General features: G+C 48.2%; 1 pseudogene; it reads left to right on the top strand.

Moving 5' to 3' along the window:
* The first annotated feature begins 893 nt into the window (after positions 1–893).
* The window catches only part of LOC124027654, a 48,111-nt pseudogene continuing 34,863 nt past the window's right edge, over positions 894–14,141 (top strand).

Genomic DNA, 14,141 nt, shown 5'->3' with positions numbered 1-14,141 from the left:
AATACGGCTAAATGCAGTGTGTGTCTGTTACAATACGGCTAAATGCAGTGTGTGTCTGTTACAATACGGCTAAATGCAGTGTGTGTCTGTTACAATACGGCTAAATGCAGTGTGTGTCTGTCACAATACGGCTAAATGCAGTGTGTGTCTGTCACAATACGGCTAAATGCAGTGTGTGACTGTTTTCACAATACGGCTAAATGCAGTGTGTGTCTGTTACAATACGGCTAAATGCAGTGTGTGTCTGTTACACACGGCTAAATGCAGTGTGTCTGTTACAATACGCTAAATGCAGTGTGTGTCTGTCACAATACGGCTAAATGCAGTGTGTGTCTGTCACAATACGGCTAAATGCAGTGTGTGTCTGTCACAATACGGCTAAATGCAGTGTGTGTCTGTCACACACGGCTAAATGCAGTGTGTGACTGTTACACACGGCTAAATGCAGTGTGTGACTGTCACACACGGGCAAATGCAGTGTGTGACTGTTACTAATCATTGCAGTGTGTAACTGTTACAATACGGCTAAATGCAGTGTGTGTCTGTCACAATACGGCTAAATGCAGTGTTTCTGTTACACACGCTAAATGCAGTGTGTGACTGTCACAATCTGACTAAATGCAGTGTTTCTGTCTGTGTGACTGTCATGGCTAAATGCAGTGTGTGTCTGTTACCACGTGCTAAACGCAGTGTGTGTGTGTGTGTGTGTGTGTGTGTGTGTGTGTGTGTGTGTGTGTGTGTGTGTGTGTGTGTGTGTGTGTGTGTGTGTGTGTGTGTGTGTGTGTGTGTGTGTGTGTGTGTGTGTGTGTGTGTGTGTGTGTGTGTGTGTGTGTGTGTGTGTCTGCAGCAGCTGGAGTCCCTGGTGTGGGAACGTTCGGTAGCTCCTTCGTCAGTTCCCATAGCGACCGGGGGGTACAGCGTGTGGGCTGTTGCCAGTGGTAACACGTACACACACCAGCCTGTGTCCGCCATCCCCTATGGTGAGACAGACATGCACCCCCCCCCTAACCCTGGCACACACCCTAACCCCTACATACACACTTTGTTGTCCTTGGACCTCATTAACTCCTTGTCATCTCGTTGTGTCTCAGGTCCGTTCCCTGGGGACCTCATTAACTCCTTGTCATCTGTCTTCGTTGTGTCTCAGGTCCGTTCCCTTGGGACCTCATTAACTCTTGTAATCTCGTTGTGTCTCAGGTCCGTTCCTTGGGACCTCATTAACTCCTTGTCGTCTGTCTCGTTAGGTCTCAGGTCCGTTCCTGGGACCTCATTAACCTCCGTCGATCTCACCGTTGTGTCTCAGGTCCGTTCCCTTGGGACCTCATTACCCTTGTCATTCGTTGTGTCTCAGGTCCGTTTCTTGGGACCTCATTAACTCCTTGTCATCTCGTTGTGTCTCAGGTCCATTCCCTTGGGACCTCATTAACTCGCTTGTCATCTGTCTCGTTGTGTCTCAGGTCCATTCCTTGGGACCTCATTAACCTTGTCATTCTACGTTGTGTCTCAGGTCCGTTCGCTGGGACCTCATTAACTCCTTGTACGTCTGTCTCGTTTGTGTCTCAGGTCCGTTCCTTTGGGACTCATTAACTCATTGTCAGTTTGCCCGTTGTGTCTCAGGTCCGTTCCCTTGGGACCTCATTAACTCCTTGTCATCTCGTTGTGTCTCAGGTCCGTTCCCTTGGGACCTCATTAAAACTCTTGTAACTACCCGGGTTCCGGGAGCGTTGTCATCAACTGACACTAATTAGCATAACGCAACAGACATAAATATTACTAGAAAATATTCATATTCATGAAATCACAAGTGAAATATATTGAAACACATCTTAGCCTTTTGTTAATCACCCTGTCATCTCAGATTTTGAAAATATGCTTTACAGCCAAAGCAAGGACAAGCATTTGTGTAAGTTTATCGATAGCCTAGCATAGCATTATGCCTAGCTAGCAGCAGGCAATCTGGGTCACGAAAATCAGAAAAGCAATCAAATTAAATTGTTTACCTTTGATGGGTTTCGGATGTTTTCACTCACAAGACTCCCAGTTAGATAGCAAATGTTCCTTTTTTCCAAAATATTATTTTTGTAGCCGAAATAACTCCGTTAGTTCTTCACGTTTGGCTGAGAATTAGACCGGAAATTGCGGTCACGACAACGCTGAAAAATATTACAAATTAGCTCCATAATATCGACAGAAACATGGCAAACGTTGTTTATAATCAATCCTCAAGGTGTTTTTCAAATATCTATTCGATAATATATCAACCGGGACAGGTGGCTTCTTAGTAGGCTAGAGAGAAACAATGGCGCATTTGTCTCTTACGCACAAAACACTCTGAGAGACTCCAGCTGATCACTGATGCAATGTTGACGTTCAGGCTCATTTTCAAAATAAAAGCCTGAAACTATGTATTGTGACACTAGACACATTAGGTAAGCCATAGAAAAAGGAATCTGGTTGATATCTCATTCACTGCTCAATAGGGACGCATAGGAACGCAGAGCTTTCTAAATAAGAGTCCCTTCCTGATTGGATTCTTCTCAGGCTTTTGCCTGCAATATCAGTTCTGTTATACTCACAGACAATATTTTTACAGTTTTGGAAACTTTAGAGTGTTTTCTATCCCAAGCTGTCAATTATATGCATATTCCAGCATCTTGTCTTGACAAAATAGCCTGTTTACTTTGGGATCGTTATTTTTCCAAAAATGAAAATCGTGCCCCCTAGATTCAACAGGTTTTTAACTACTTGTCATCTGTCTCGTTGTGTCTTAGGTCCGTTCCCTTGTAAAGCCATCAACAAGATCTTATGGAGGACGATTCAGTCAGGGTGAGGAGTCAGGACCACTATCTATCACTATCAGTATCTACTTTCACTAGGGTCCATTCTGGTAACACTATCAGTATCTACTGTCACTAGGGTCCATTCTGGTAACACTATCAGTATCTACTGTCACTAGGGTCCATTCTGGTAACACTATCAGTATCTACTGTCACTAGGATCCATTCTGGTAACACTATCAGTATCTACTGTCACTAGGATCCATTCTGGTAACACTATCAGTATCTACTGTCACTAGGGTCCATTCTGGTAACACTATCAGTATCTACTGTCTCTCTCTATCTCTCACTGCCCCTCTCTCTCTCTGTCTCTCACTGCCCCTCTCTCTCTCTGTCTCTCACTGCCCCTCTTTCTCACTGCCCCCCTCTCTCACTGCCCCTCTCTCTCTCTGTCTCTCACTGCCCCTCTCTCTCACTGCCCCTCTCTCTCTCTGTCTCTCTCTCTCTCACTGCCCCTCTCTCTCTCTCTCTGTCTCTCACTGCCACCTCTCTCTCTGTCTCTCACTGCCCCTCTCTCTCTCTGTCTCTCACTGCCCCCCTCTCTCACTGCCCCCTCTCTCACTGCCCCCTCTCTGTCCCTCTCTCTCTCTGTCCCTCTCTCTCTCTGTCTCTCACTGCCCCTCTCTCTCGGTCTCTCACTGCCCCCTCTCTCACTGTCTCTCACTGCCCCTCTCTCTCACTGTCTCTCACTGCCCCTCTCTCTCTCTGTCTCTCACTGCCCCTCTCTCTCTCTCTCTCTCTCACTGCCCCCTCTCTCACTGCCCCCTCTCTCACTGCCCCTCTCTCTCTCTGTCCCTCTCTCTCTCTGTCTCTCACTGCCCCTCTTTCTCACTGCCCCCTCTCTCACTGCCCCTCTCTCTCTCTGTCTCTCACTGCCCCTCTCTCTCACTGCCCCTCTCTCTCTGTCTCTCTCTCTCTCACTGCCCCTCTCTCTCTCTCTCTCTGTCTCTCACTGCCCCTCTCTCTCTCTCTCTCTCTGTCTCTCACTGCCCCCTCTCTCTCTGTCTCTCACTGCCCCCTCTCTCACTGCCTCTCTCTCTCTCTGTCTCTCACTGCCCCTCTCTCTCTGTCTCTCACTGCCCCTCTCTCTCTGTCTCTCACTGCCCCCTCTCTCACTGTCTCTCACTGCCCTCTCTCTCACTGTCTCTCACTGCCCCTCTCTCTCTGTCTCTCACTGCCCCTCTCTCTCTCTGTCTCTCACTGCCCCTCTCTCTCTCTGTCTCTCACTGCCCCCTCTCTCACTGCCCCTCTCTCTCTCGGTCTCTCACTGCCCCTCTCTCTCTGTCTCTCACTGCCCCCTCTCTCACTGCCCCTCACTGCCCCTCTCTCTCTCTCTGTCTCTCTGTCTGTCTGTCTCTCGTGTAGGTGTCAGTAGTCCTCTACAGTGGAGGAATGCCCAGGGCCAGTTACGGAGACCGTCACTGTGTGACCATCCAACAGGACAAACAACACGTCACTCTAGACTTCACATCCAGAGTTATAGACTTCTTCACCGTCCACACCACTGACCCGGAGCACGGTGAGAGAGACACGCACTTCTCCAGAGCGACTCACAGACACCATTAGGATTAAGTGCCTTGCTCAAGGGCACATCTACCGATTTTAAATAATAATAATTATTCACCTAGTCTGCTCTGGGATTGGCCCTCCTCGTCGCTAGGCTACCTGACCCCCCTGTGTTAATGTGTGTTTCCTCTCCCAGACTATGATGATCCTAAAGCCCTCGTGGTGCTACTGGAGGAGGAGCTGGTTGTAGTAGACCTCCTGACCACCGGGTGGCCCTGTGTCCCTCCTCCCTACCTGACCCCCCCCTGTGTTAATAATGTGTGTTTCCTCTCCCAGACTATGATGATCCTAAAGCCCTCGTGGTGCTACTGGAGGAGGAGCTGGTTGTAATAGACCTCCTGACCACCGGGTGGCCCTCTGTCCCTCCTCCCTACCTGACCCCCTGTGTTAATAATGTGTGTTTCCTCTCCCCAGACTATGATGATCCTAAAGCCCTCGTGGTGCTACTGGAGGAGGAGCTGGTTGTAATAGACCTCCTGACCACCGGGTGGCCCTCTGTCCCTCCTCCCTACCTGACCCCCCTGTGTTAATAATGTGTGTTTCCTCTCCCAGACTATGATGATCCTAAAGCCCTCGTGGTGCTACTGGAGGAGGAGCTGGTTGTAGTAGACCTCCTGACCACCGGGTGGCCCTCTGTCCCTCCTCCCTACCTGACCCCCTGTGTTAATAATGTGTGTTTCCTCTCCCAAACTATGATGATCCTAAAGCCCTCGTGGTGCTACTGGAGGAGGAGCTGGTTGTAATAGACCTCCTGACCACCGGGTGGCCCTCTGTCCCTCCTCCCTACCTGACCCCCCTGTGTTAATAATGTGTGTTTCCTCTCCCAGACTATGATGATCCTAAAGCCCTCGTGGTGCTACTGGAGGAGGAGCTGGTTGTAGTAGACCTCCTGACCACCGGGTGGCCCTCTGTCCCTCCTCCCTACCTGACCCCCTGTGTTAATAATGTGTGTTTCCTCTCCCAGACTATGATGATCCTAAAGCCCTCGTGGTGCTACTGGAGGAGGAGCTGGTTGTAATAGACCTCCTGACCACCGGGTGGCCCTCTGTCCCTCCTCCCTACCTGACCCCGCTCCACTCCTCCGCCATCACCACATCCTGTCACCTGGACAACGTCCCCGCCAAGCTCTGGGACCGCCTGGCCGCCGCCGGGAACAGCCAGGGCGCTCAGCCTGGAGTGAGACACGCACACGGGGTGAGACACTGTACACACACACACACACACACACACACACACACACACACACACACACACACACACACACACACACACACACACACACACACACACACACACACACACACACACACACACACACACACACAGACACTGTGAGACACTGTACAGACACACACACACTCACGGAGTGAGACGCTGTACCACACATTCAGGTCGTCAGAGGGCCAGGTCGTCAGAGGGGTCAGAGGGACAGGTCGTCAGAGGGACAGGTCGTCAGAGGGACAGGTCGTCAGAGGGACAGGTCGTCAGAGGGACAGGTCGTCAGAGAGGGACAGGTCATCAGAGGGACAGGTCGTCGAAGGGACAGGTCATCAGAGGACAGGTCATCAGGGTCAGAGGGACAGGTCATCAGAGGGACAGGTCATCAGAGGGACAGGTCATCAGAGGGTCAGAGGGACAGAGGGACAGGTCATCAGAGGGACAGGTCATCAGAGGGACAGGTCGTCAGAGGGACAGAGGGACAGGTCGTCAGAGGAGGGACAGGTCAGTCAGAGGGTCAGAGGGACAGGTCGTCAGAGGGACAGGTCGTCAGAGGGGTCAGAGGGACAGGTCATCAGAGGGACAGGTCAGAGGGACAGGTCATCAGAGGGACAGAGGGACAGGTCATCAGAGGGGTCAGAGGACAGGTCGTCAGAGGGACAGGTCGTCAGAGGGACAGGTCATCAGAGGGACAGGTCAGAGAGGACAGGTCATCAGAGGGACAGGTCATCAGAGGGACAGGTCATCAGAGGGACAGAGGGACAGGTCATCAGAGGGGTCAGAGGGACAGGTCGTCCAGAGGGGTCAGAGGGACAGGTCATCAGAGGGACAGGTCGTCAGAGGGGTCAGAGGGACAGGTCATCAGAGGGACAGGTCGTCAGAGGGACAGGTCATCAGAGGGACAGGTCAGTCAGAGGACAGGTCATCAGAGGGACAGGTCATCAGAGGGGTCAGAGGGACAGGTCGTCAGAGGGACAGGTCAGTCAGAGGGACAGGTCATCAGAGGGACAGGTCATCAGAGGGACAGAGGGACAGGTCATCAGAGGGACAGGTCGTCAGAGGGACAGGTCGTCAGAGGGACAGGTCATCAGAGGGGTCAGAGGGACAGGTCATCAGAGGGGTCAGAGGGACAGGTCGTCAGAGGGACAGGTCATCAGAGGGACAGGTCATCAGAGGGACAGGTCATCAGAGGGACAGGTCGTCAGAGGGACAGGTCATCAGAGGGGGACAGGTCGTCAGAGGGACAGGTCATCAGAGGGACAGGTCAGGTCAGAGGGACAGGTCAGAGGGACAGGTCGTCAGAGGGGTCAGAGGGACAGGTCAGAGGGGTCAGAGGGACAGGTCATCAGAGGGACAGGTCATCAGAGGGACAGGTCGTCAGAGGGGTCAGAGGGACAGGTCATCAGAGGGGACAGGTCATCAGAGGGACAGGTCATCAGAGGGACAGAGGGACAGGTCAGAGGGACAGGTCGTCAGAGGGACAGGTCATCAGAGGGACAGGTCATCAGAGGGACAGGTCATCAGAGGGACAGGTCATGAGATTACAGGTCATCAGAACAGGTCTCTCTGAGGGACAGGTCATCAGTATCAGGGTCAGAGGGACCTGTGTGAGGGTGTCAGAGGGACAGGTCATCAGAGGGACAGGGGACAGGTCATCAGTGTGTGTGACAGGTGTCAGAGGGACAGGTGTGTGTGTGAGGGACAGGTGTCAGAGGGGCAGGGTCAGAGGGACAGTGTGTCAGAGGGGCCAGAGGGACAGGTCATCAGAGGGACAGGTCATCAGAGCGACCCCGCCAGAGGGACAGAGTTGCTGCTGACAGGTCATCAGAGGGACAGGTCACACAGGGGTCAGAGGGACAGGTCATCAGAGGGACAGGTCATCAGAGGGACAGGTCAGACTATGTTAGAGGTGGTCACCTCAGAGGGACAGGTCTCAGAGGGACAGGTCATGAGGGACAGGTCACACTCTGAGGGGTCAGACTAGGTTAGAGGTCAGAGGGACTGTCTCCACTATGTTAGAGGTGTCAGAGGGACAGGTCTCCACTATGTTAGAGGGACAGGTCATCAGAGTGTCATCTACTGTCTCCACTATGAGGACAGGTGTGAGGGACAGGTCGTCAGACATGTTAGAGGGACAGGTCAGAGGGACAGTCTCAGAGGACTATGTATCAGAGGGACTGTCTCCACTAGGACAGTTAGATGACAGGTGTGAGGGGACAGAGGGACAGGTCTCAGACTATGTTAGAGGGTGTGTAGAGGGACTGTCTCCACTATGGGTAGAGGTGTGTCAGAGGGACAGTCTCCAGGACATGTCATAGAGGGTGTACAGAGGGACAGGTCATCAGAGGGATGTTAGGTCATGAGGGACAGGTCACTATGGACAGGTCATGAGGTGGTATCAGAGGACAGGTCATCACTATGTTAGAGGGGTGAGGGACAGGTCTCCAGGGACTATGTTAGAGAGGGACCTAGGTCTCCAGGTCGTCAGAGGGACAGGTCGTCTAGGACAGGTCATCAGAGGGACAGAGGGACAGGCGTTCATCTACTGTCTCCACTATGTTAGATGAGGTGGTATCTACTGTCTCCACTATGTTAGAGGTGTGTATCTACTGTCTCCACTATGTTAGAGGTGTGTACAGTCTCCACTATGTTAGAGGGACAGTCTCCACTATGTTAGAGGTGTGTCAGAGGGTCTCCACTATGTTAGATGAGAGGGTACACTGTCATCACTATGTTAGGGACAGGTCTGTCAGAGGGACAGGTCACAGAGGGACAGGTCGTCAGAGGGACAGGTCTCCACAGTTCAGAGGTGGTCTCAGAGTCTCCACTATGTTAGAGAGGTGACTAGGTCTCCAGATGGGTCAGAGGGACAGTCTCACTATGTTAGACAGGTGTGTATCTACTGTCTCCACTATGTTAGAGGGACAGGTCTCACTATGGACAGGTGTAGGGACTGTCTCAGATGGGTCAGAGGGACAGGTCTCCACTATTTATCTACTGTCTCCACTATGTCATCAGAGGGGACAGAGGGACAGGTCTCACAGTCTCAGAGGGACAGGTCTCAGAGGGACAGGTCTCAGAGGGGACATGTTAGGGACAGTGTACCTAGAGTCTCCACTATGTTAGAGGGACAGGTCTGTCTGAGGGGTCAGAGGGAGAGGGACGGTCCACTATGTTCAAATGTTCATGAGGGACAGGTCATCAGAACAGTACTGGTCAGCAGAGGGACAGTCTCCACTCATGTTAGTCAGAGGGACATGAGTCCTATCTGTGTCTCTCTATGTTAGAGGTGACAGTCATCAGACTATGTTGGACAGTCTGGACAGCATATGTGAGGTGACCTGTGTATCTGTCTCCACTATGTTAGAGGTGTGTAGGTCTCCACTATGTTAGATGGTGTGTATCTACTGTCTCCACTATGTTAGAGGTGTATCTACTGTCTCCACTATGTTAGAGGTGTGTATCTACTGTCTCACTATGTAGAGGGACTGTCTCCACTATGTTAGAGGTGTGTATCTACTGTCTCACTATGTTAGAGGTGTGTACCTACTGTCTCCACTATGTTAGAGGTGTGTATCTACTGTCTCCACTATGTTAGATGAGGTGTGTACTACTGTCTCCACTATGTTAGAGGTGTGTATCTACTGTCTCCACTATGTTAGATGATGTGTATCTACTGTCTCCACTATGTTAGAGGTGTGTATCTACTGTCTCCACTATGTTAGATGAGGTGTGTATCTACTGTCTCCACTATGTTAGAGGTGTGTATCTACTGTCTCCACTATGTTAGATGGTGTGTATCTACTGTCTCCACTATGTTAGATAGAGGTGTGTACCTACTGTCTCCACTATGTTAGATGAGTGTGTACCTACTGTCTCCACTATGTTAGATGAGGTGTGTATCTACTGTCTCCACTATGTTAGAGGTGTGTATCTACTGTCTCCACTATGTTAGAGGTGTGTATCTACTGTCTCCACTATGTTAGAGGTGTGTATCTACTGTCTCCACTATGTTAGATGAGGTGTGTATCTACTGTCTCCACTATGTTAGATGTGTGTATCTACTGTCTCCACTATGTTAGATGAGGTGTGTACCTACTGTCTCCACTATGTTAGAGGTGTGTATCTACTGTCTCCACTATGTTAGAGGTGTGTATCTACTGTCTCCACTATGTTAGAGGTGTGTATCTACTGTCTCCACTATGTTAGAGAGTGTGTACCTACTGTCTCCACTATGTTAGATGAGTGTGTATCTACTGTCTCCACTATGTTAGATGAGGTGTGTATCTACTGTCTCCACTATGTTAGAGGTGTGTACCTACTGTCTCCACTATGTTAGAGGTGTGTATCTACTGTCTCCACTATGTTAGAGGTGTGTATCTACTGTCTCCACTATGTTAGAGGTGTGTATCTACTGTCTCCACTATGTTAGTCTCCACTATGTTAGTGTGTACCTACTGTCTCCACTATGTTAGATGAGGTGTATCTACTGTCTCCACTATGTTAGAGGTGTGTATCTACTGTCTCCACTATGTTAGAGGTGTGTATCTACTGTCTCCACTATGTTAGATGGTGTGTATCTACTGTCTCCACTATGTTAGAGAGGTGTGTATCTACTGTCTCCACTATGTTAGATGAGTGTGTATCTACTGTCTCCACTATGTTAGATGAGTGTGTATCTACTGTCTCCACTATGTTAGATGAGGTGTGTATCTACTGTCTCCACTATGTTAGATGAGGTGTGTATCTACTGTCTCCACTATGTTAGATGAGGTGTGTATCTACTGTCTCCACTATGTTAGAGGTGTGTATCTACTGTCTCCACTATGTTATCTACTGTCTCCACTATGTTAGAGATGTGTATCTACTGTCTCCACTATGTTAGATGAGGTGTGTATCTACTGTCTCCACTATGTTAGATGAGTGTGTATCTACTGTCTCCACTATGTTAGAGGTGTGTATCTACTGTCTCCACTATGTTAGAGGTGTGTATCTACTGTCTCCACTATGTTAGATGAGGTGGTCTCCACTATGTTAGAGAGGTGTGTATCTACTGTCTCCACTATGTTAGATGAGGTGTGTATCTACTGTCTCCACTATGTTAGAGGTGTGTATCTACTGTCTCCACTATGTTAGATGAGGTGTGTATCTACTGTCTCCACTATGTTAGATGAGTGTGTATCTACTGTCTCCACTATGTTAGAGGTGTGTATCTACTGTCTCCACTATGTTAGAGGTGTGTATCTACTGTCTCCACTATGTTAGAGGTGTGTATCTACTGTCTCCACTATGTTAGAGGTGTGTATCTACTGTCTCCACTATGTTAGATGAGGTGTGTATCTACTGTCTCCACTATGTTAGATGAGGTGTGTATCTGTCTCCACTATGTTAGAGGTGTGTATCTACTGTCTCCACTATGTTAGAGGTGTGTATCTACTGTCTCCACTATGTTATGAGGTGTGTATCTACTGTCTCCACTATGTTAGAGGTGTGTATCTACTGTCTCCACTATGTTAGATGAGGTGTGTATCTACTGTCTCCACTATGTTAGATGAGGTGTGTATCTACTGTCTCCACTATGTTAGAGGTGTGTATCTACTGTCTCCACTATGTTAGATGAGGTGTGTATCTACTGTCTCCACTATGTTAGATGAGGTGTGTATCTACTGTCTCCACTATGTTAGAGGTGTGTATCTACTGTCTCCACTATGTTAGATGAGGTGTGTATCTACTGTCTCCACTATGTTAGAGGTGTGTATCTACTGTCTCCACTATGTTAGATGAGGTGTGTATCTACTGTCTCCACTATGTTAGAGGTGTGTATCTACTGTCTCCACTATGTTAGAGGTGTGTATCTACTGTCTCCACTATGTTAGAGGTGTGTATCTACTGTCTCCACTATGTTAGATGAGGTGTGTATCTACTGTCTCCACTATGTTAGAGGTGTGTATCTACTGTCTCCACTATGTTAGAGGTGTGTATCTACTGTCTCCACTATGTTAGAGGTGTGTATCTACTGTCTCCACTATGTTAGAGTGTGTATCTACTGTCTCCACTATGTTAGAGGTGTGTACCTACTGTCTCCACTATGTTAGAGGGTGTGTATCTACTGTCTCCACTATGTTAGATGAGGTGTATCTACTGTCTCCACTATGTTAGATGAGGTGTGTATCTACTGTCTCCACTATGTTAGAGAGTGTGTATCTACTGTCTCCACTATGTTAGATGAGTGTGTATCTACTGTCTCCACTATGTTAGAGGTGTGTATCTACTGTCTCCACTATGTTAGATGAGGTGTGTATCTACTGTCTCCACTATGTTAGAGGTGTGTATCTACTGTCTCCACTATGTTAGAGGTGTGTATCTACTGTCTCCACTATGTTAGAGGTGTGTGTATCTACTGTCTCCATATGTTATCTACTGTCTCCACTATGTTAGAGGTGTGTATCTACTGTCTCCACTATGTTAGATGAGGTGTGTATCTACTGTCTCCACTATGTTAGATGAGGTGTGTATCTACTGTCTCCACTATGTTAGAGAGGTGTGTATCTACTGTCTCCACTATGTTAGAGGTGTGTATCTACTGTCTCCACTATGTTAGATGAGGTGTGTATCTACTGTCTCCACTATGTTAGAGGTGTGTATCTACTGTCTCCACTATGTTAGAGGTGTGTACCTACTGTCTCCACTATGTTAGAGGTGTGTATCTACTGTCTCCACTATGTTAGATGAGTGTGTATCTACTGTCTCCACTATGTTAGAGGTGTGTACCTACTGTCTCCACTATGTTAGATGAGTGTGTATCTACTGTCTCCACTATGTTAGATGAGGTGTGTATCTACTGTCTCCACTATGTTAGAGGTGTGTATCTACTGTCTCACTATGTTAGAGGTGTGTATCTACTGTCTCCACTATGTTAGAGGTGTGTATCTACTGTCTCCACTATGTTAGAGGTGTGTATCTACTGTCTCCACTATGTTAGAGGTGTGTATCTACTGTCTCCACTATGTTAGATGAGGTGTGTATCTACTGTCTCCACTATGTTAGATGAGGTGTGTATCTACTGTCTCCACTATGTTAGATGAGGTGTGTATCTACTGTCTCCACTATGTTAGAGGTGTGTATCTACTGTCTCCACTATGTTAGGTGTGTATCTACTGTCTCCACTATGTTAGAGGTGTGTATCTACTGTCTCCACTATGTTAGATGAGGTGTGTATCTACTGTCTCCACTATGTTAGAGGTGTGTACCTACTGTCTCCACTATGTTAGATGAGGTGTGTATCTACTGTCTCCACTATGTTAGATGAGGTGTGTATCTACTGTCTCCACTATGTTAGAGGTGTGTACCTACTGTCTCCACTATGTTAGAGGTGTGTATCTACTGTCTCCACTATGTTAGAGGTGTGTATCTACTGTCTCCACTATGTTAGAGGTGTGTATCTACTGTCTCCACTATGTTAGATGAGGTGTGTATCTACTGTCTCCACTATGTTAGAGGTGTGTATCTACTGTCTCCACTATGTTAGATGGTGTGTATCTACTGTCTCCACTATGTTAGAGGTGTGTATCTACTGTCTCCACTATGTTAGATGAGGTGTGTATCTACTGTCTCCACTATGTTAGAGGTGTGTATCTACTGTCTCCACTATGTTAGAGGTGTGTATCTACTGTCTCCACTATGTTAGATGAGGTGTGTATCTACTGTCTCCACTATGTTAGAGGTGTGTATCTACTGTCTCCACTATGTTAGAGGTGTGTATCTACTGTCTCCACTATGTTAGAGGTGTGTATCTACTGTCTCCACTATGTTATGAGGTGTGTATCTACTGTCTCCACTATGTTAGAGGTGTGTACCTACTGTCTCCACTATGTTAGATGAGGTGTGTATCTACTGTCTCCACTATGTTAGATGAGGTGTGTATCTACTGTCTCCACTATGTTAGAGGTGTGTATCTACTGTCTCCACTATGTTAGAGGTGTGTATCTACTGTCTCCACTATGTTAGATGAGGTGTGTATCTACTGTCTCCACTATGTTAGATGGTGTGTATCTACTGTCTCACTATGTTAGATGAGGTGTGTATCTACTGTCTCCACTATGTTAGAGGTGTGTACCTACTGTCTCCACTATGTTAGAGGTGTGTATCTACTGTCTCCACTATGTTAGATGAGGTGTGTATCTACTGTCTCCACTATGTTAGATGAGGTGTGTATCTACTGTCTCCACTATGTTAGAGGTGTGTATCTACTGTCTCCACTATGTTAGAGGTGTGTATCTACTGTCTCCACTATGTTAGATGAGTGTGTATCTACTGTCTCCACTATGTTAGAGGTGTGTATCTACTGTCTCCACTATGTTAGAGGTGTGTACCTACTGTCTCCACTATGTTAGATGGTGTGTATCTACTGTCTCACTATGTTAGAGGTGTGTATCTACTGTCTCCACTATGTTAGATGAGTGTGTACCTACTGTCTCCACTATGTTAGATGAGGTGTGTATCTACTGTCTCCACTATGTT

This window comes from Oncorhynchus gorbuscha, unplaced genomic scaffold (assembly GCF_021184085.1).
Source record: "Oncorhynchus gorbuscha isolate QuinsamMale2020 ecotype Even-year unplaced genomic scaffold, OgorEven_v1.0 Un_scaffold_3432, whole genome shotgun sequence".
NCBI classification, from domain to species: Eukaryota; Metazoa; Chordata; class Actinopteri; order Salmoniformes; family Salmonidae; genus Oncorhynchus; species Oncorhynchus gorbuscha.
The sequence above is the reverse complement of the archived record's forward strand: the minus strand, read 5'-3'. Positions and strand labels throughout refer to the sequence as shown.